Below are 23559 nucleotides of genomic sequence, written 5' to 3'. Positions count from 1 at the left end.
GTAAATTTTGAAAAATGTCGAGATGCTAACGATTATCAGTTTCAAACATTCTTCAAATATTTATTTGTGTTCAGCATAAAAAAAAAAAAAAAGATTTGGATTCACTTGAGGGTGAGTTAATCTAGAGTTAATTTTTATTGTAGGCGAACTATCCATATAAGCAGACATACACATTAAGAACATGCACAAAAACACACTCTCTGTCTAATGGTGGCTTTGGCGCAGTTCAAACTGTTTCAATTCTGAAGCAGCTCTGCCGAATCATGCTGAAGCATGGCAAAACTGCTGTGTTTGTGTCTGAGAGCACAGCTGTGTAGGCATTGCTGGGTCAGTTGGGCTTGTTTTTGTGTGTGTTTCCCCAGGTGTTTTCCTACTTTGATGGTCAATGGAAAACCCTTCCTAGCATCAACAGACTCACTTTCAGTGGATTTAAAGGGTGAATTAGTGATTGAGCCTTCTCGTTCTGTTCAACAAGATTGTGAATCCGCAAAAATGTTGTTTTCCCAAAACTCTTTCATGACAATTTTGGTTTCCACCTAAGTTCTGTTCCTGGACATGACAAAGTGCACAGTCGACAAGGTTAAAGAGAAGAAACAGAATCTCTGGTGCAAAAGCAGCCAGCAATTCGTGAGTAATAGAAACCACATGTATGAAATTTTGATTTAAGTGGTAATACATGAGAAAACGAAAGCTTCATCTTTTCCTGTAACTCTATAGTTCTCCACAGTTACTCTTCAGGCAGGAGGGAGGAGATGTGAAGGGGGTTTGATGAGGTCAATCCCTCGCTGCTTGATAGTGAAACTGAAAAATCATGGTAAAAATATGGCCTCATGGCACACGCTACAACATTTCCTGTAGGGACTGGACTGCGAGGTACAAATCAATGATAAATCAAATTTTATCTTGCTTGTTTTTTCCTCAAAATCAGTGCAATCCATCATTTATTTGAGTTTAAAAGTTATTGCATGTCGTAAAAAGTGACAAAAAGCCTTTAGCCTTTATATATATATATATATATATATATATATATATATATATATATATATATATATATATATATATATATATACAGTTGAAGTCAGAATCATTAGCCATTAGCAATAATTAGCTCCCCTGTTTAATTTTTTATTCCAATTTTTGTTTAACGGAGAGATATGTAGTAAGATTATAAGATTTACATCTTTATTTAAAGGGATAGTTTGCCCAAAAAGTTGAATTAATCATTTACACATCCTTTAATTGTTTCTTTCTTTCGTTAAACACTATTTATTTATTTGTTTGTTTGTTTATTTGTTTGTTTGTTTGTCTGTTTATTTATTTGATTTTATTTGATTTATTGGATTTTTGATTGATTGATTGATTGATTGATTGATTGATTGATTGATTGATTGATTGATTGATTGATTGATTGATTGATTGATTGATTGATTGATTGGGTGAACTATCCCTTTAAGGCACTGATATTCATTTTTAGTTGCATATGGCTTTGTTTAACTTTAATCAATCATTTCATTTCAAAACTAGATGATGGAATGTTCTTGATTTCCTTCATTAAGTCATTTCATAACCCCTTCTTGACTTTATCACAAAACACATGTTACTACAATATAATAACACACATATACAGTTTACCTTATAATGAAGTTTAATTATGAAAAGTGTCTGTGAAACACAAATTTAATATGTCTGGTTGTGAATTACTGACACATACCTGTAGGCTGACAGATCTGCAACATCGTAATTGTACAAAAAACGTGTTTGTCGTTTATACAGAGCTAATAATGGTATTTTTTCAAAAATGTTGTTCATTTTTAAAGGTTTATTTTCAGAAACCCAAAATGGTGTTCATGGTTAAATAAATGGCCAAAACAAATTGTTAAAAAAAGGTGTTGTTTAAAGGTTTTCTCCCCCAGTTTGCGTCAATTGATAGTGGAGATGTTCATATTTTTAGAGAGTCATCGTTTTGAAAAATATGGGAGAATTTTCTTATATGGCTTACTCATGGAGTAACCCAATACAATTAAGTAACCCAATTAAGTTTATTTTACACACTGTACATGTTACAACAATGTATTAACACTTTTATGATCTGGATATTGCAATGTGATTATAAGTTTATGACTGTGAAATACTAATCTAATGAGTCTTTGTCTCTACACTCTACACTGTAAAAAATCAAAAGTTGAAGTAACTTAAAATTTTTAAACAATCAGCTGCAAATAAGTATTGGGGTTATTCTACTTCAGTTTGAAGTTGTGCCAATTATTATAATTTAGTTTTTTTAAATTAATTAATTTATTTTAATTGATTTATTTATTTATTTTTGAGTAACTTAAGTTTTTAAAGCAACTGGCTGCAAAGAAATTGAGAGTTTATTTTTTTTAAGTTGACTGAAAAAGCTGATTTTAGTCAAGTATACCTTACGGAATAAACTGATTCAGCTCAATTTCAAAACATAATTTGGCAAAACTTCAATATTTCTTTGCAGCCGGTTGCTTTACAATTTTAAGTTAACTCAACTTTTTGTTTGACAGTGCAGGAAGTACATTTGAACATTTGAAGTACAGTTGAATTTACAAAAGTAAAGTAAACCCATTGTAACTTGGAACTGTTAAGGTGAATTAATTTTTATAATTATGCTAACTGTACTTACTTTTTAAAGGTATTGAACTCAATGTCATTTTGCTAGATACAGAAAAGCTGTGGGGAAAACAAAGGTGTTTTGGAAAAAAGTAATTAGTTTACTTTTATTTTAAAAATTGAGAACAAATAGCATAATTAAAAAAATAAGATACAATGGCTTTTATTTTTGTTGCTTTTAAGGCAGTTAGTTTACTTGCTTTAAGTAACAAATCCTTTTTACAGTGTAAATGAAGACACTACACTTAAATGAAGAAATCAAAATTTTACATCTCAACAGATTTTTTTTCATTGAAAAAACAGTACTAGTCATGCAGTTGAATAGTTTTTATGAGTAAACTCAACACTGAGCTCGAAAATATGTCCACCTAACTTAGAATTTTATACTGAGTTCACAATTTGTAAGTTGGAACTTTTACTACACACTGTTTAGTAAATATTTGATCTTAAATTTACAGTAAACTACTTACTAATAATTGCATTACTTTCACAGTAAGGTACTGGATGTAAATTCATAGTAAATTACTGTAAGGTACTTCATAATAACAATAACTCTGTAAATATTTCTAGATCAAAAAAGTGCCTGTGCAAGGTGAAAAAGTTAAAAGTTAATGTGCATTAATTTCTATGGTGAATAAAATATTAATAGTTTTTGAATTCCTATAACTAAAGTGCAAAAGATGTAGCCATTTTACAGTAATTTGCTGTAATCATGATGCCAGCCTTAATTTCATAATAAAATTCTGAATACGTAAAATTTAACAGTCAAATCTTGTAAAGTGACACTAATGTAATTTACTGTAAAAAATACAGTTCTGTTGTCAAATACTAGGAATTTAATACAGTGTAAAATATAAAATATCTTGCAACAAGAAGACACTTGTTTGTGTCCTCTTGCCCTTTAAAGTAAATATTTGATCAATGCCTAAAGCTTTGCGCTATGGCCCTAAATATGAGGAGAGTAAACTAGCTTAGTTCACAGAGAGTGCATTTCAGTGGGAGCCAATAAACTTACACCACAGTCGGTTACTCAACAATAATCTAATAATAACGTCATAATTCTCTGAATACCCCTCAAAAACATCTTATTTCTCAAAGCTGCTCCTCTGTAGGCCAAATGCTCCTCATTGTAAATCAAAACAGAAACAAATTTATTTTTGATTATTCCTAATAGAAAACGTATACGTATAGAAAAAGTAAAAATCACTTTCAACACTTTTTTGTCTTTTTGTCAGTTACAAAAAAATAATTTACAAAAGTTACAGCAAAAAATATTCAAAATATCACACAGAATGGGGTAAAACGGTGGCTCAGTGGTTAGCAATGTCACCTCATAGCAAGAAGGTAGCTGGTTTCCTTTGGGTGCCGGTGTCCCCCCTTAGTCCAAAGACATGCGCTACAGGTGGATTGAATAAACTAATTTGGCTGTAGTGTATGGGCTGCATGGTGGCATAGTGGGCAGCACGTTCACCTCACAGCAAGAAGGTCGCTGGTTCAATCCTTGTCTGAGTCAGTTGGCATTGCTGTGTGAAGTTTGCATGTTCTCTCTGTGTTGGCGTGGGTTCCCTATGGGTAATATGGTTTCCCCCACAGTCCAAAAACATGTAGTATAGGTGAAGGTAAGCTAAGTTGTCCGTAGTGTATGTGTGCGATATATATATATATATATATATATATATATATATATATATATATATATATATATATATATATATATATATATATATATATATATATATATATAATAAGGATATATACAGGATATAAATGATTAAAATATTACAAAACATATTAATTTCTAGCCTACATGAAGATTTAAAAACCACTGCCTTACTTTCTTCATCTCGGGAGGCTTTTTCAGTTCATTAAATTTGCTTTTGTATAATGTTATTATTATTAGCAGTATTATTTATTATATCATATTTATATTTGTTTTATTAAAAACAAGCTTAGATTTGTCCACCTGTCAAATTTTAGACCATATGGGGCATGGCATATGTATTTGGAAATAACTTTTTTGACCACACTTTGTTTTTATTGTTCATTTATTCGTTTGCTGGAAATAAGAACTTTAGAAATAGTTTTGAAACAAATCTTTGCGCTTAACAAACGAAATAAATTATTTATAGGCTTTATTGATGTCTGTGCGGTAAGGTTTCCCTATCCACGAGAGCAAAAGTAAAAGTGAACTTACTTTACGTCAATATATATAAGATATTATATATTTTTCATATGTAAAGATATTTACGTATTGCTCTACATCTTGTATGTAGTGTGTAAGCCAGGCGCACTTTGTGCCAGACAATAGATCGACTTTGTTCTGGTCTAAAGAACAGACTATTTACAGTTTCTCAAAATAGCAACGCACTAAAACACGCCTGCTCTTTTAGACCAGAACGCCTATGGGCGCACATTTGAGCGCAAATGCATTTGCTATTTAAACAGTATGGCGCAACACCTCAAAATGACCCTTGCGCCGAGCTAAAAGTAGCAAAAAGCGTCGCGCCTTGCGCCACATTGCCTCGGGTGTATGATAGGGCCCATAATCTTTAAAATAATAACATATAAAAATGCAGCAAATATATGACAGACATTTACAACAGCAGTGGATCATTAATTAAATCTCTTTCCACAGAGTGAAACATCATCCATCGCAGTTGTTTAGGTTGGGCACAAACAAAAAATATATATTAATATACACTGCTCTATCTTCGTTTAGGAAGAATTCCCCCTTCCACCCTATCTCCTCCTTTTCCTCCCTTTTCTAAAAGGGAAGCTCTTGAGACCTATCTGATCTCGGATCTCCTGATATGCTCATAGCATGCCAAACCTGCTATAAATGCTAACCATATCTAGGTGGGAACTCTTAAAATATAATTTTCTTTGAAAATGTATCTTTTTGCAATGAATTTTGTTTTGTATTTGTATTTCATGTTTTTTGTCACTTAATTTTAATGTAGTTTTGTTGTGGTCAGTTATCTACAGCATAAGCAAAAAGGATGAATAACATCTGAGACGAAACGCTTTAAAACAAGTCCGCTATAGTATAAGCTTTAGCGCCAAAACTATCCATTAAACTGGTTTCATGGTTTCAGTTTAATTTGTTTAATCAAGCGATATAAGTAGCATGAGCTGAACAGTCTTTACAAACTATTCCCAGCACTGATAGTATTCTTAGATTACCTCAGAAGAATAAACTCGGTCTGAAGGATGAGAGAGCTCAGAAACGCGTTGAGTGTATAGAGAGGCTCGCCGCATGTCTCGCCATGATGTGCGATTTTTAAAATGAGAGTCTGAATAGGCCTATTTGTGCCAGTCTGTGAGATAAAATTGGTTAAAACACCAATAACGAAGGGCATCGCATAACAGGGTTTTATACGTCCTGCAATATGCAACATCAAGAGGGTGACTCCATAAGTAAGGTAAACTGCACACACTTGATAATGTTATGCATGGACGTGTCTTGAGGCTTGTACACACCGGGATGTTTTTCGTTTGTGTTTTTCAAGAAGTTTTTCCGGATTCAAACCCAAGCGATTTTCACTGGCGTCGAGCAGAACAGTATGCAAAATCAGTCCTTGATGTTAGATGGAGCTACACAACTTCAAGCTTCTGACACCCACTTGCAACACAGAAAAAGAAGACAAAGTTGACATGCTTGTTGTTATGAATGGTTCAAGTACCAGCTTCAGCTCTAGTGATGAAGAAATGATTACTGTTCATGAGTACAATAAGCAGCTCCACGTTCATCATCTCTGGGCATTTTCTTCAATGTGCGCTCGCATTGACAGTTTTGCACTTGAGCGCCTCCAAGTGCTGTTTACTGTAACTTCAGTAGCTCCGTGCACGTGAACAAAAGTGACAACCTGATTGGTGGAGAAGGTTTTGATGTGGCACATCAAAAAAAAAAAAAAAAAAACGAGCATTAGGTGTTTTTTTAAAAATTACGCTTTTACACCTGGCCTTTTGCGCGTTGGTGTGCTTTGCTCATTGATGCCCTTTATTTAGTCATGAGACGGTAAACGTCGATGGAATACGCTAGCAAAAAAACGTCTCAGTGTGCACAGGCCTTTACAGCGCAAAGCATTACTTAACCTTTAAATGTCAACGCTTAATCAGTCATCAATAAGGTATAAATAAAAAGCATCTCTAAATAAAATATAAAAATTGTGTCATCATTTAGGGGCCGATCACATCGAACACGCATTTACAGTCCCAAAAACACGAGGCACACCACACTGTCTTTTTTGTTAAAGGTGCAGTAGGTGATCTGCTAAAAAGCTAACTGCTTAGCATATTATCTTTGGACGGCAGGGAGGGACTGTGATTCAAAGCCACACCCCTGAAATCGCGAGCGCGCACACCACGTCACAACAGCCCACAGACAACCCACTAGTTCATGTCACTCGCCAGTTAGTTAGTGCCAGCGCCATGCAGGAATTACATGTAATACTTTGCCACACTTACATGCTATTTCAAAGCGAATATTCAGAGTAGCATGGTAAACAGTATAGGAAGGCTATCATTGTTCAAAAATGACCCAATGTGAATATAAAAGCAACTTCAGCTCAGTAAAGTAGGTTAGGCGGAATAGCGCTATTTACTGGTGTTTTGTTGTTAAACTAAATATAAATCTACATTATAGATGCTGTCAAAGAACCTTATGAATCTGAAAATAATCACATTAATCTTTCACCGGGAGATTTCAGTGGCTGAACAACACGTCTGTGCATATAAGTCATTCATAACAGAACACAATCTAACATAAAATAGTTTCAAAACAGAACATCACCTGTCTAACAGTAATACTTCAGCCATCTTGTCGTCCTTCCTCCAATGTGCTAAAGTAACTCCAATATTGATTCAGGTTTTTAAAAGTTTCAATTCAGCATTTAAGTGGTCCGTCTTGTGACCGCGCGGCCTCTTTAAGGGCGAATTATACCCGTACCTGACTAAACAGTAATCGGCCCAAGCTCGGCTGTCCTTCGGCGCATCCGGCTCCGACTCGGCATCTACGAGCGGCCCGTAGCTCACTCGCGCGCATGAGTTTGTGATGCAGACGGGCACTCGCTAATGGTGGATCTGCGTGAACAGATGCGCAGAAGTCAGAATTTACATTTGCTGACAGACAGTCTGACCTGCTTATCGGAATTAAGGGAGATGATGGTCCGACTCTATTTAATTTGATGAACATTTTTTAGTTTTATGCTTTACCCAGAATATAAAAATACATATAAACACATTTAGATCATTTACTGTAATCATTACTATTGGACTGTGAAGAGACTTTCAACCAGCACAACAAAAAATGTTTCTGAAGACAATCACCTACTGCACCTTCAACAAAAAAAAGGAGCACTGTGCGCTATTTTAGGTCGCTAGTTAACGACTGAATCAGTTGGGTATTGTGCGAGAGGATTGTGGTTGATAATGATATAATTTTAATATCTAATATTTTTGTGATAATAAGTCACACAGTTCCACATAACTCAAAACAGCAACTACAAGTCTCTCCTCTATCTTCAAATGTCTCTGTTGTTGTTTTGACAACACAAACACTCCAGGCACCTCAACAGAAACACCAGCCCTTTCTTTAATTTGAGTGGAAAATAAAACAGACGCGACTGACGTAACGCCCTATTCACACGTGTAGGCTTCAAAGCTTCCCATTCATTTTGAATAGGTGACGACAGGTGTTGCCGAACTGCATTGTGGATCCGTCGGCGCCGCTTCAGAGGCATTGTTTGCTGCAGAAGTTGGTACTTGCTCAACTTTTCAAGCGCCGAAAGAAGCGTCAGCCAATCAGATCGCTGTATGCAAATACACCAGCACAGACAGTGGCCTATTGCTGACTAATTGTATTGACTACTGCTATAATGATCGCATCAGCCCCACCCAACTTCAAACACACCTTCTGACAAGCATTGATGCTGAAGCCCCGTGTAAATGGAGGTAATGCACTTTTTGCACTCAGAGTTGACTTTTTTCAACTGCAAGCGCACGGCGCACAAGGGCAAAGATGGAAGGCGCAGCAGGTGGTTAAAACGTGAGGTGCGCAGGGCGCATAAGTAGCACGCAAAACGCTCACAGCCATTAGTAAACCATTCAAAAGAGGCACCTCTCAAAGCATAAAGCACGTTCATCGGCCCCTAACTCACATTTTCTTGTTCTCACCTATTTTACTTTATTCTGATGTTGAACAATAATATACAATAACTTGTAGGGTAATGTGTTTAGTTGTTAAAAACTTGAACAGTAAATGCTGAATTAGGATTGTTCTTTTTTTTTTTTTCAGACAGCTAAAACATTTCACAAAATGTGTTCAGCTGCACAAAAAGATTGCCATGATGAAAAGCCTTTAATAATGTTTAAAGATTTGACATTTCTCGTGATATTTATCTATATTAACTGTTAATTTTTTTGCCATATCACCCAGACCTAATTCTACTATTATTTTTGTGAATAATTTTGTTTTTATTATTGTTTCTATACAAGACATAGGTTTCAATTTAAATGCATACTGCTTCAAAATGATGGAGTAAAAACTGAATTATTCCTCTATTGACAAAAGTCGGATGATGCTAAGTCAAATCATGCTATGAATGTTGTTTGAAGGCTGTTCACGGTCACACTTTATTTGATGGTCCGTTTGTTGAATAAAAGTTTAGTTGCATCTTCATGTCAACTAATTCTCATTAGATTATAAGTAGACTGTTCAGTTGGGGTTAGGGTTGGTTTAAGTTGACATGTACTTGCAAAGTGTTTTATAGTCAGTTAAATTTGTGTTGAAGGAGCATATCAACAGATATTAAGCAGACAGTCTACTAATACTCAAATGGACCATCAAAATAAAGTGTTACTCTGTTCACTCTGTGTCAGTATGTGCTTATTTATGAATGTTTGCTTGTGTTCAGCAGATTGTTTGTGTTGTGTTGATAATTCACAGCATTCCCAGCATACCGCTTCAGAATTTGTTGAGAAACTGACTTTTTATTTGTTTATTTTTTAGCTCATGCTGGTTTTACCTGTCAGCCCTCCTTCTCTAAAATTTGAGCACATTGTTAGAGCTTTGCGTCTAATACCATTATGTGTTTGGCACCGAGATTCTTCTAAGTCTTTGATTCTTCCAATGCATTACTTGAGCATTAACTGCAAGATGAAGTTGAGCGCAAATTGCACAAGAAACACAAGCAAGATTGATTCATATTTTTATTATCTTTGATCTCAAGGCTCTCATCACTTCATCAAGCCAAGAGCGAGAGAAAAAGATGATGACACGAGGAGGAGACCCTCTCCATTTACATCTGGCTGAACATCAGGTTAGATCACCTCCATATGTACAATCTCATGAAACTACTTGATCTTTCTGAACATCTCTGAAGCTCTAAGGATGTTAAAAGTTATGGTTGATTTCAGTTTTTTGCACAATCAATGTTCTTGTTGTAACTATGGTACCATGCTGTTTTTACATTGCTGTGGTTGCTGATGAATCCATAATTATAAACTATGATCCATGTGTTTGTTGGGATAGTTGATCATGCATCAATTATGGTCTGCCTTAGTCATGCTTGCATAGACACACAATTGTTCAATTTATGTCTACTATAAATATGAATATGTTTATTAAGTATATATGTTTAATAATCTTTTATGTCGATCCAATAATCAGGGTTGCCAAGTCCAAGAAAATTTTACAGCCCAGTCACAACTCAAAAACCAAATCAAAAGGAATGAAAAGTAGCCTGTTTTTTTCCCTTGTCCAATCAGAGTCAATTACTGCGTTCTCACAAAGAAACTGTAGCTTGTCTGATATTTTTTAATAAACATATTTGTAGAAACAGTACACGTCAAAGTAACTTTGGGAGTAAATTCGTGCCCACACTAGAGTTCGAGCATGCAAAATTCTGTTGTACCATGCTTCAAAAAGGGGTAAGATGAATCAAGTTAATGTAACACTAGAGCAAGCAGTTGCTCATTCATTTATTCATTTTCTTTTCCGCTTAGTCCCTTTATTAATCAGGGGTCAACACAGTGGAATGAACCGCTAACTTATCCAGCATATGTTTTACGCAGCGGATGCCCTTCCAGCAACAACCCACGACTGGGAAACGCCAAGCATTCATTCATTAATATTCCTTCTGGCTTAGTCCCCTCACTAATCTGGGGTCGCCACAGCACAATGAACCACCAACTTATCCAGCATATGTTCCACACAGCAGATGCCCAATCAGCTGCAACCCATCACTGAGAAACACCAAGCAGTTACACCATATTTTACATTAATGTACAAAGAAGTCCTGTTTTGAATTCTTTTTCTACTGGGCTCACGCGTTCACGTGATGCAAATTCGTAGGTCAGAGTTCACCAAGCTTAAACTTTGAAACACATTTCCCTCATTTAAAGGTGTTGTATGTAAGTTTTTTATTCTTCTAAAGCATGAAAATGCCATAATATGTTTCCAGATCTTTAAGAAACATGCTGTAGGTGAACATACTTGTTTATCTGAAAAACAATGCTGAATCAGGTATTTTTAGTGTTGGGCAAGCTGCCTGAAAAAAGTAGTGAGCTAAGCTATTAGCTACACTTTGTAAAATGTAGCTTAACTACACTAAGGGCATACTCACACTATGTACAGTTGCCTTGAACCGGGCCAAAGCATCCTTGTCCCCCCTTTCGTCTCCCCTGATGGCCCACATTCACATTACATTCGGGCCTGGGCATGATTACCTCATCGATAATGAGTTCAGTGAGCGATTTTACTCAGCACAGTGGAGATTTCTTCAGTTATATTGTTGAAGTCGTTTGATATTCAGTGACACGCAGTCAGATATTTCGCCGAACAGATCAGCTATTTTTGATGTTCATAAACAATCATAAAATCCTTGTGCTCCAGGTAATAGGAGGTTTGCTGAAGGTGCAGCTGTCATGCAGTGAGGGGTTTGCCCCTTTAATAATCCATAAGTTTGCGTTCACTGAACAGTAAGAATGATTAATAAATCCATATCAAACAGTCCTAAAAAAGTCATGTCTCGCTTTCAGTTTTGGGTTCAGGCACGTTTTGCACTCACACAGAAGTGAACTGTGTCGATTCAGATCACTCACACTTCTCAAACGATCTGGGAAATGGGCCTGGGCACGGTTCGGATAGCATAGTGTGAGTAGGCCCTAAAAGCTACCCTCTGGGAAATGTAGCAAGCTAAGCTAAAAGCTATCTGGCAAAAGTAGCTTAGCTACATCAAAGCTATTTTTGCATTTTCATTTTTAATCAGAGCAACTTAAATCCAAGTCAATCAGATCTTAAAACTGATCTTAAAAAATCTGATTAATAAAACTGTCAATGAATCATATGAGGCATAAATGTTCTGTTCAGTTATTTACTGTAAATAATATGCTGTACCAAACAGAAACAATCTATAGTACCAGCAAAACGAAAACTCCAATAAAGCCAGGTGTTACCATTTATAATACTATAGTAATTTATAGCAAAGGGAAATGTTTAGGAATAAGCATTATATTATAGTACGCGAGGCAGTGGCGCAGTAGGTAGTGCTGTCGCCTCACAGCAAGAAGGTCGCTGGTTTGAACCTTGGCTCAGTTGACATTTCTGTGTGGAGTTTGCATGTTCTCCCTGCCTTCGTGTGGGTTTCCTCCGGGTGCTCCGGTTTCCCCCACAGTCCAAAGACATGTGGTACAGGTGAATTGGGTAGACTAAATTGTCTGTAGTGTATGGGTGTGTGTGTGAATAGTGTTTCCCAGAGATGGGTTGCGGCTGGAAGGGCATCCGCTGCGTAAAAACTGGCTGAATAAGTTGGCGGTTCATTCCGCTGTGGCGACCCCGGATTAATAAAGGGACTAAGCCGACAAGAAAATGAATAAATGAATGAATTATAGTACATATTTACAACTATTCATTAATGAATTACACTATATAATGTAGTATCATTAGTAACTATCATGAACTAATAGTAATTACCATAGTATACTTTAGCCAACACTACAGTAAAGGTTATTTTATGTCTTCATTGTTTCTTAGTATTTGCCTGTTTGCAACCCTGTTTGCCTATTGTGTTCACCTGTTGCTTGTTTATTTTCTCATTTAGTCCTGTCTTTTAATATGTTGTTATTCAGTTTTGTATTTTACAGTGTCAGTGTGTCATTCTTGTTTGTTACATCAAATATCTAAATCTATATGTGCTGCAGTGGCATCTGACACGAAATGTTGTACTGTTTTACTTGTACCGTTTTATCATGGATGCCTCTGCAGTCATGCAAAAAGCACTCTTAATATGTGGGGCACTACATGTGAGCAGTTACGTGTGCCACTTAACTCCACGCTGTTAAATTTTAAATTCCTTGCTGTTTCACATTACCTAAAATCAGCAAATAAACCTGGTCTCGACAAAGGCACAGTAATCAAAAACAGGTATGAGAAGGTCATGCAGTCCAGTGCTCTAGTGAGGAGCCCCTTTAACATGAAGTTTTCCCGAGAGACTTTATTGGGTCAGACACAATGAACTGAACCGAAACCAGATCCTCCTCAAATCTCCTGAGCATCTCGCTCAACTTTATTTTGCCCTCGTCTACACACCAGCGTTATAGTTACAAATTTGACTTAATTGGTTTCATTTTCTTGTAGGTTCTTAACGTTTCAGACATTTGTTAGTTTGCCCACGTTTGGATACTAGCTTAAAATAAGCATTTTTGTTCTTTAATATTTAAAAATATACATAAAATGAATATATTTGAGACTAAATCTGGGGTTTTTTTGTCAAAAAACTGGAAAATGGTCTTATTATAAGTGTTTATTTCCTGTAAAATAAAATGTTGATGGTTAGATTTGTCCAAATTGTCAGCATTATATATAATTATTATTATTTATTATATATTTTTTTTATTCTGTGTTCAGTTTCAACCAATCTTTAGAAGATTAGCTGCAGAGCTAAAGTTAATTTTAGACATTCAGGCCTTTGCAATTCTTTCAGCTTCATCTACTTCTGCAAAAATGCTTCACTAGAATGCAAGGCGTATCACACTCTTAGAAGAAGTTTGGTTAATATAGTACCTTAAGCAATGCAAATATTTAATGAAAATTAAAAGAGAAAACGGAAACAACAAAAAACAGATTCCAAATTCCAAAAGTAACTTTCACCAACACTGATTTTCAGTCATTTTTGTTTAATCATTATTTTTTTTCAGTTTTAAGTTAGTCCAGTGACCACTGTAGATTTTCTTTTTTCAATGAAAGAAATGGACCAACAATTTTGTCAGCTTACAGTATGTACTATATATTTGATTTAATATGCAAATCTCAAGCTCCAGCTGCGGCCATTTTAATTGTTTTGTTTGTCCTACCTCGATACTGCCTGTAGATAGCATCAAATCTCTGTTTTGACATCCCATTACACTGAAAAAAAAATATTTATTTCATTAACTAGAAAAAAATTAAGGTGATTGTAAACAATTTACATGGGTTGAATTTAAACAAACAAATTAAATTATTTGTTAAACAATTACAAATTAAGCCCATATAAATTGTTTGCATTTGCAACCACTTACCTTAAAAAATAGTAAATCCATGAATCAAGCTCACAATTTTAGATGGGTGAACCTAGAATTCAAGATTGAATTATATATTTGGATGCTTTATGATTGTGTGTCGTTCTGGAGAAGCTCATATTGAAAGTTCTGTAAAATGTCAGGTTACAGAGTCTCATGTTGTCATACTGTATATTATCACATACAGCATTTAGGATTAAACCCCAGGCCCCTGTGCTGTATCAACACTACAGTTTGCTTGACTTACCAAGGTTTTCAGCAGCAGGTTCTGTGTAAACTAGCTGTGGTGTGATTAATCTAACACTGTGAAGATAAAATACCTGCATGACAGTCAATTTCGGGTGTTTTCAAGTGTCCTCCTCTCATATGGGCTCATCTGCATAAGTAAACTATCAGGCTGGTTTGCTGATGTGTGAACAGAGCAGCTGCATTAATGCTTGTTTGAGCTGCCGTGATTTACTCCTCATATAAAGAGTTGTGAATGGAGAGAGAGGATGGAATCTGCCCTGAAAGGCCAACTAGCGTCTTCCCTCAGATAAACGTTGTCACGGTATTCATTGTGTCAGGAGATTTACACACAGTGCTGTGTTTGTGAACCACAAATCTACCAGAAAAGCATTGAGCTCTGAATGTCTTTAGATCAGTGAATGAACAACAGAAGCAGGCGGTCAGCTGCTCAGTAAAGGCATCTGGACTCATCGGCTTTGGTAGAAATACCACAATGGACAGAAACTCTTTAAAATCTGTTCACATTAAGCATGCTTTGCAAAGAGTTATGTATCTGATATGCTGTATGCTATTGCATTTTAAATGCAATTTACATTTTTAAAGTTTTGAGAAGTTTTCTTAAACCTCCGTGTCCTATGTTCCAATCCTTGCGCGACGCAATTGTTGTTTGCTAGTTACAGCTCAACGCAAGTGTCATTTTGACGTTTTGCACCACTCTGTTTAAATAGCAAATGCATTTGAGCTCATATGTGCGCCCATAGGCGTTCTGGTCTAAAAAAGGAGGCGTGTAAAGGTGCATTGCTGGCACATTGCTATTTTGTGGAACTAAAATACACTGTTCAACAGACCAGCTGAGAGGAGGTCTAAAGTCCAGCTCAGAGTGCGTTAGTAGTGCGCCTCGCTTAAACATTGCTTAATACACACAGGATGTACAACAATATGCAAATATCTTTACAAATGAAAAAGAGTTAAAGGATTAAAATATTACAAAAAATATTATTTTCTATCCTACATGAATATGTAGTAAAATATGAGTAGTAGTATATTTATATTTGTAGTCATTTATTTATTTTTTTTGTAGTAATAAATTTTATCAGTAGTATATTTATATTTGTTTTATTAAAAACTTTATTAAAAAAGCTTGGATTTGTCCACCTGTCAGGTTTTGGACCAAAGCATGTGTATTAGGATATAACTCAGTTTTTTGACCACACTCGGTTACTATTGTTCATTTATTTGTTTGCTGGAAATTAGAACTGAATTTAGAAATAGTTTTGAAACAAATCTTAACAAACGAAATTTATTATGTAGGCTAATGGATGTCTGTGCATACAACATGTTTACTTATCCACAGAAGAAAGTGAAAGTGAAAGTAAAGAATGAGGAGACTCATCTTTCATTCTTGCGCTGCAGATGTTCTGTTAAACTGTGTTCTCGCTAATGAAGTGCTCAGTTTTTCCACTAACAGTACAAAGTCTGCCGCGCGACGCAACTGACTCCTGAAGGGAATGGGAGATGAGACTCTGTTTGGTTTTATTCTCAAAACACACCTATAACTCATAAAGAGAATATGCTCAACCCTGTTAGACCATGTGCCACGGCACAAAGCCCGATTTTCCAACGTTAAAATAGCAAAAGATTCTGACATGCCCTTAATTCTTTTTCACCCTGCACTTATTTGGACTTTGCGCCTAGATTGTAAAAATAGAGCCCTTAATATTTTGACACTCAGTGCTTAAACTAGGTATTGCATTCTTGGATCAAAACAAATAGAAGTGCAGGTTGCCAGATTGAGTACCAAAAGGAGCAATTCTCACGATCGAACCTAAAGGCTGATTTAAATCGTGTTCTATATATAAAAGCAACAACACACGATAGAAGGAATATTTACCATAGTAAAAGGAGTTTTTGTTCTAACCAACTCCTTTAATTGATAAGCTTGCAGTTGATCAGCAGAACGCAGTAATTCTCTTTTGAAACAATGAAACATGAAACAACAACATAAACAGAGAAGGTGGAGAACAAATGCTAATTTTGTTTTGTTCAACTTTATTTAACGTTTGCAATATGTTCGCATGCAATCTGGAAACTTAACTATTTTGTCTTGTCAGTTTAGTGGCTAATTTGTATGACTGAACCCCAACCATCATTGAGGGATAAGCAAATCGAACTAAACTCTATATTTCTTACTAGATTTCATATGAATTAGCCACTAAAATAAAACGTTAAGAATTACTGGAAGATAGCGTTTAATCTTTCCATATAATGCAAGTTTGTACCTTGCTCACAAGGAAATTGCAGTGTTTGCCTGGCCTAACAGTTGCAAGTTGTGAGTGTTTTCAGAGTTGAAAATCCAGTGAACTATTAACTAAACATTCTCTCTGACTGATCATTTAAATCATTCAGTGGTTGACTAGAGACTTGCTGTGATCAAATCATTTGGACTTTTGAACTGTTAACTGAAGAATTGCTTTAACCAGAACATTTAAATCCAGTGAGTAGTTGAACATTTTTGAAATACCATTGATCAGTGGCAATTATGTAATATATATGTGTGTGGATATGTTAGTTTTACTTTCTTTGAATTGGAAATCATCTCCAATTCACTACTACTCCTCAGTTTATCAATGTCAGACTTTCTTGCCTATATAAACACTGAAGACCTTAATCATAGAAATTAAATGCAACACTTGACAATGGTTTTCCATGTTTAATACTGTAAAACTACCTAAATTGGTTTGACTAGAGTACTGAAATGTATAGTTTGTGCAAAACCTCCACATATCTATATACATTCACAGGCCACTTTATTAGGTACACCTGTCTTATTTCTCATTAAATGAAATTTCTAATCAGTCAATTACATGGCTGCAACTAAATACATTTAATTATGTAGACATGGCTAAGATGATCTGCAACAGCTTAAATCAAGCATCAAAAATGGGGAAGAAAGGTCATTTAAGTGACTGAATGTGGCATGGTTGTTGGTGCCAGATGGGCTGGTCTGAGTATTTCAGAAACTGCTGATCTACTGGCATTTTCATGCACAACCATCTCTAGGATTTACAGAGAATGGTTGGAAAAAGAGAAAATATCCAGTGAGTGGCAGTTCTGTGGATGCAAATTCCTTGATGTCAGAGGTCAGAGAAGAATGGCAAGACCAAGGTTCCAGCTGAAAGAAATACAACAATAACTCAAATAACCACTTGTTTACAACTGAGGAATGCAGAAGAGCGTCTCTGAATGTACAACATGTCCAACCTTGAGAATGGGCTACAGCAGCAAGGTGCCACTGCTGTCAGCTAACAACAGGAAACTGAAGCCACAATTCGCACAGGCTCACCAAATTTGGATCATAGAAGACTGGAAAAATCAACATTCAGATGTTAGGGTCAGAATTTGACGTCAACAACATGAAAGCACGGATCCATTCTACCTTGTATCAATGGTTTAGGCTGGTGGTGCTGGTAAGGGATATTGTCTTGGCACACTTTGGGCCCATTAGCACGAGTTGAGCATTGTGTCAATGCCACAGATTACCTGAGTATTGTTGCTGAGCATGTCCATCTCTTTATGACCACACTGTACCTATCTTCTGATGGCGACTTCCAGCAGGATAACGCACCTTGTCATAAAGCGCAAATTATCTCAGACTGATATCTTAAAGATGACAATGAGTTCACTGTACACAAATGGCATCCATAGTCACTAAATCTCAATCCAATAGAGCACCTTTGAAATGTGGTGAAATGAGACATTTGCATCATGGATGTTCAGCCAACAACCCTGCAGCAACTGCATGATGCTATCATGTCAATATGGACCAAAATCTCAGAGGAATATTTTCAGTTCCTTGTTGATTATATGCCACGAACCACGAAGGCAAAAGGGAGTCCAACCCAGTACTAGTAAGATGTACCTAATAAAGTGGCTAGTGAGTGTATGTGTTTTCTGTCTCTGTCATTTTAGTTTGCGTTGTTATTGAGAGGAAAGCATGCAGTGCATATTTACAACTTGACACCACTTTCAGAATGTCTACTAACAGTAGTCAGTATCCATGGTGTTTAAAACTCATTTTACCATTAAACAAAGAATGGGGAAAAAGAAAATATATCAGGGCCTTACAAGATTGAGTAAAGCGTCAGACCTGATACCAGTTTCTACATTCCTAACAATTTACTCCATCCGAAAATAACGTAATCATTGCTGTCTTCAATCATCGTCTTCTGTGTGTGTTCGTTTGCGTACTGTAGAGCATGCATGTAAATCATCTGTCTCCTCCTGTCACTTTCATCCAAGAATGGGCCTCTCTTATGTTCTGCTACCCTCCATGTTCATTCATTTGTCAGTGAGATGAGTGTCAGAAAAAGCACTCTCAAGAGACACATAGACAGAGTGATGGAAAAAGATAAAACAGCTAATAAGGCAAAGCATAAATAATGGTTTGGTGCTTTTCGGGGGATCCCAGTTAATCAGAGCAGCTGTTTTTGATTACTTCGGCCTGTTGGGAGGGATGCATTATGAACCCCGTCCACAGAGCGTGGAGACTGTAACCCCAACACTACGTCAAGCGGGATGGGGGTGTAGGGTTGTTTGTGTGCTTGTGTGGGATGGGGAGGGAAGGCAGAGGTAGTGACCGGGCTGCTGAAGAACTGTGCAGTCTGCTTTTTATTAGTGTGTGGAGCATTTGGGTTCTGGCCTAAAGTATCCCAATATCCTCTCCTATAATCCACTCTCTCCCGCTGAAGGGATCCAGCTGTGGGTCAGCGCTAGGGGAAGGATACTCTGAGGCCTTCAGAATCAAAAGTGACATTTACTGCAGGGAGCTACATGGCGTTTCATTGCTTCATCTTGTATTAGGACTAGAGCTGTATGTTTTAAATAAAATGCTATCTTTTAAATTATACTAAGAGCTTAGCAGATTAATAGATTTTAGATAGGGCTGTACCATACTGAATTTTGGCAGGAATGAAAACAAGTTTGTGAAATTAGTTGATTTATACTCTTCTCTTTATGGAATCTTTATGTTAGTTTGTGCCATTGTAAAGACTGTGGGCCCAGTCACATAGTATTGCCAAAAGTTTTTGATACCCTTCCAAGTCATTGAACTCAGATGTTTCAATAAGTTTCATGACCACAGTTGTATAAAATTAAGCACCTATGCGTGGAGACTGCTTCAACAAACATTTGCGAGAGAATGGGTTTTTTTAAGAGCTTTTTGGACAATTTCATGCTCCTATCTTTTTTAGGGATGGCTCGTTTCTGTTACAATGTCAATAAATACATGGATGAGCAAGTTTAGTGTGAAGGAACTTGATTGACCTTCACAGAGTCTTGACCTCAATCAACAAAACACATTTAGGATGATTAAGAGCTGAGATTACCTGATCTCACAAAAAATAATGATCCATATGTCCATAAACATTCCTAAACATGTAAAAAACCTTCCATGAATAGTTTAGGATTTTAACTTAAAAGGGTTAGACAGTTTCAAATGAATTCCTACAGATTATGATCAGGATGCCATTAATGTTCATGAGCATGTAAACCAGAACAAAAATTCTGAAAACATTTGCTAGTATAGTGTATCTGGTGCCAATCAAAGAAGTGGTTTCTCTTAGGAGCTTGCTCTTATCTTGTTTGGGAATGGCTCATTCCTGCTCCAAGGTCAATATTGACATGGATGTGCAAGTTTGGTGTGAAGGAAGTTGACTGGCCTTCCCAGAGTTTTAGCCTCAACCTAATTGAACATCTTTAGGATCAATAAGAGCTGAGATTGCGAGCCAGGCCTTCTTATTCAATTTCAGTGCCTGATCTTACAAACGCGCTTCCCGAAGACTAGTCCAAATTCCTGTGAACACATTCCTAAACATGGAAAACCTTCTGTTAATAGATTTAAGCTGTTTTAATTCCAAATGTTGATAGTTTCATTTGCATTCCTTTGGCTTAAGCTCAATATGCCATTAATGTTCAGAAGCATGTAAAGGGAGATATCCCAAAACTTTTGCCAATATAGTGAACCAGTCACCAAGCAGAGAATAGGCTTCTCTTAGGAGCTTGCTCCTATCTTGTTTGGGAATGGCTCATTCCTGCTCCAAGGTCAATATTGACATGGATGTGCAAGTTTGGTGTGAAGGAAGTTGACTGGCCTTCACAGAGTCCTAACCTCAACCCAATTGAACATCTTTAGGATCAATAAGAGTTGAGATTGCGAGCCAGGCCTTCTTATCCAACAACAGTGCCTGATCTCACAAATGCGCTTCCTAAAAAAATAGTCCAAATTCCCTTGAACACATTCCTAAACATGGAAAAACTTTGTGAATAGATGTAAACTGTTTTAACTGCAAAAGGTTGGCAGTTTCAAATGATTCCTATGGCTTAAGCCCAAGATGACATTAATGTTCAGGAGCATGTAAAGGTAGATATCACAAAACTTTTGCCAATATAGTGAACCTGGCACCAAGCAGAGAATGGGATGATCAACCCTGTTCCTGGAAATCTACCATCCTGCAGATTTCAGCTCCAACCTTGATCAAACACATCTGAACTAATTAATCAGGGCCTAAACAGTACTTGATAATTACAGGCAGGTGTGTTTGATCAGGCTGAAATCTGCAGGAAGGTAGATCTCCAGCAACATGGTTGGTCACCCCTGACCTACAACACATTTGCAACCCCTTAGTTATGTGCAAAAAATTCCTCAACATTTTAGCAATTGCCCAGTAACCTTTCATATCACTCAGAATACTCAAACTTTTGCACTGAAAGTCCTTCAGAACGGCTTAATGTTGTAGCCACAAACCAATTTCCTGGCAAAAGCCCACAGCACCCCAAAAACCTCTATGGATAATGGAATAATAATGGAATAAAGGTTTTTCAGACCACCTTACCTAACCAGTCAAAATGCTATGTATTTGGGTACAATGCCCAAAGTTTCTACCAATTTGTCATTCACAACATTCATAATTTAAAAAAAACAACATTATTCTGGTGGTTTTGGCTAAAAGTTGTTCAAAATATTTGGTTTGCTATTCAGCAGCATTTAGTTCACAGGAACATCATCTTTTACAACAGCACATGGTTAAAATAAAACCAAAGTCTTTTTTGTAGTTAAACTCAGACCTTGCATAGATTTATTGTCATGATGTGATTGTAGATTAGTAAAGTAATGAATTGAAACAAAGGTTAATCCAAAAGGAAATACATACCTTATTGTTTATTAAATTTCAACATCCAATGGCAAGTCTTCAGCAGCAGAAATATTTTCAGTGGCATGGGGCATATATAGTCAACTTAATGCCTTAAATGCAATCATTCCTTTACCTTTACTATTAATTATAGCACAAAACTTGAACAAACATCTCACATCTTATGTATGTGCTTGATCAGTGCATTAACTGAAGAACGAAATTAGTAAACCAATGAAATCACACGGCATTTTAAAGCATTTTGAGCCTCATTCACACCACAAATGACTTGGTAAGGGAAAATACAAATGAATTTTCTGGGCTCTAAAAACAAACGTCATGGAGGGAAAGCACGACTTTTCATGCAAGACTGGAAAATTGCTAAATTGCAAGGTTAAATTTTTTTCCTCCAGCTTCCATCACTTTTTCTGAAAATTGAAAATAAAAAAAAAACATTATTCTGGCTGTTTTGGCTATAAATTGTACAAAACATTTAGTTTCCTCATGAGATCAGACTTGTAATTAATATTTTGTTATTACATTTACTTAAGGCAAACCACTTAGGCCCAATCCCAATTCTATTTTTGTACCCATACCCCTTCCCCTTGCCCTTCCCCTTGGCCCTTACAACCGAGGGTTAAGGGGAAGGGCTTCAAAATTAACAATTAATTGAATTGGGACAGCACTACAGCACCAGCACATGTCATCATATGTCATCGCGATCTTTTGCTTCATATGAAATCAGATGATCACAACTTTTTTAGTGATTCCAGTTGTGTTGATTTTTAGTTTTTATCTTCAGGAAATCACTGAAGGAATATATTATGTTATCATAACAATCTAATGTGGCCATATTCATCTATGTATAAACACCAAAAACAACATTAACTTTATAGCAGACACTGTAAAAAGCTCATTCCCAGCCACAAGACATTACTGACAGCGTATTCGAGCATCATCGAGTGACAAAATGTTGTGGGACTGCTATACAGGAGCTATTATTATGGATATAGATTGTGAAATTTAGCTGTTTTTTTTTTTTTTTTTTTTTTTTAAAGCATGACAGTAAACACAAACACGGTTGTTAATATATTAAAACGTGCTTGTTTGTTGTAAAAATTCATAATAATGACAACAAATACTAATTTGTGGATCTCATTGCTTCCAGGTGCAGCTGTGGCTGGTGTATTCTGGGCAATTTTCTTACTCCTTGATTTCGAGTGTGATCCTGAAAAATCTTCGTTTGAAGGGGTGTATACCCCTTGCCCTTAGCCCTACGCTCAAGCTTAAAAGAAATGGGACACCACTACCCCTTCACAGGCACACACAAAACGAGGGGAAAGGGGAAGGGCTAAAATTGGGATTGAACCTCGGTGTCCACAACTCACTAATTATCTAACAAAACGAATACTTCTCTAAATAGTTGCACTATAAAAACCTGTATTTGTTATATTTCACATACCCTTTGATGTCTTAATTATTCAATGTAGCCTATATAATAAATCTGTAAGCTAGAAGGATGACTTCTGACTGCTGTCTGCCTGCGAATTTATCCCAGAATCAGTAATATGACGCCTAGTTTGGAGGGGTTTGAGTAAATAAACAATTACCCATAAACAGATTACTTTGAAGCAGATATCAGCACCTGAGGATGTTTGCGAGCATATTAAGATACCAATCCCAACATTCGTCAATCTATCAAACATTCTTTCACTGTGTTTCACACAAAGATATGAAAGAGATCCATCCGATCACTCAACTCTCTCACACAAATACATTTCATACTCTCTCTCTCTCTCTCTCTCTCTCTCTCTCTCTCTCTCTCTCTCTCTCTTACACACGCACACACACACACGCACACACACACACATACACACACACACACACACGCATACAAACACAATTCCTGACTGACTCCCAAGGGAAGGGCCTAGATTTATGTATGTTT

The 23559-nt window shown here is 36.4% G+C and overlaps 2 long non-coding RNA genes across 2 annotated transcripts; both read left to right on the top strand.

Moving 5' to 3' along the window:
- Positions 1–359: 359 nt before the first annotated feature.
- LOC147839019 (uncharacterized) lies at positions 360–857 on the top strand. Its single transcript, XR_015518122.1, has 3 exons — positions 360–436; positions 542–627; positions 718–857. It is a non-coding gene; the product is annotated as an uncharacterized LOC147839019 (long non-coding RNA).
- Positions 858–9680: 8823 nt separating this feature from the next.
- Positions 9681–23134, top strand: LOC147839018 (uncharacterized). The gene is made up of 2 exons (XR_015518104.1): positions 9681–9959; positions 22780–23134. It is a non-coding gene; the product is annotated as an uncharacterized LOC147839018 (long non-coding RNA).
- Positions 23135–23559: the final 425 nt, after the last annotated feature.

This window comes from Danio rerio, chromosome 20 (genome assembly GCF_052040795.2).
Source record: "Danio rerio strain M-AB ecotype USA chromosome 20, GRCz13ab, whole genome shotgun sequence".
Taxonomy (NCBI): Eukaryota; Metazoa; Chordata; class Actinopteri; order Cypriniformes; family Danionidae; genus Danio; species Danio rerio.
This window is presented reverse-complemented; position numbering and strand designations above follow the sequence as displayed.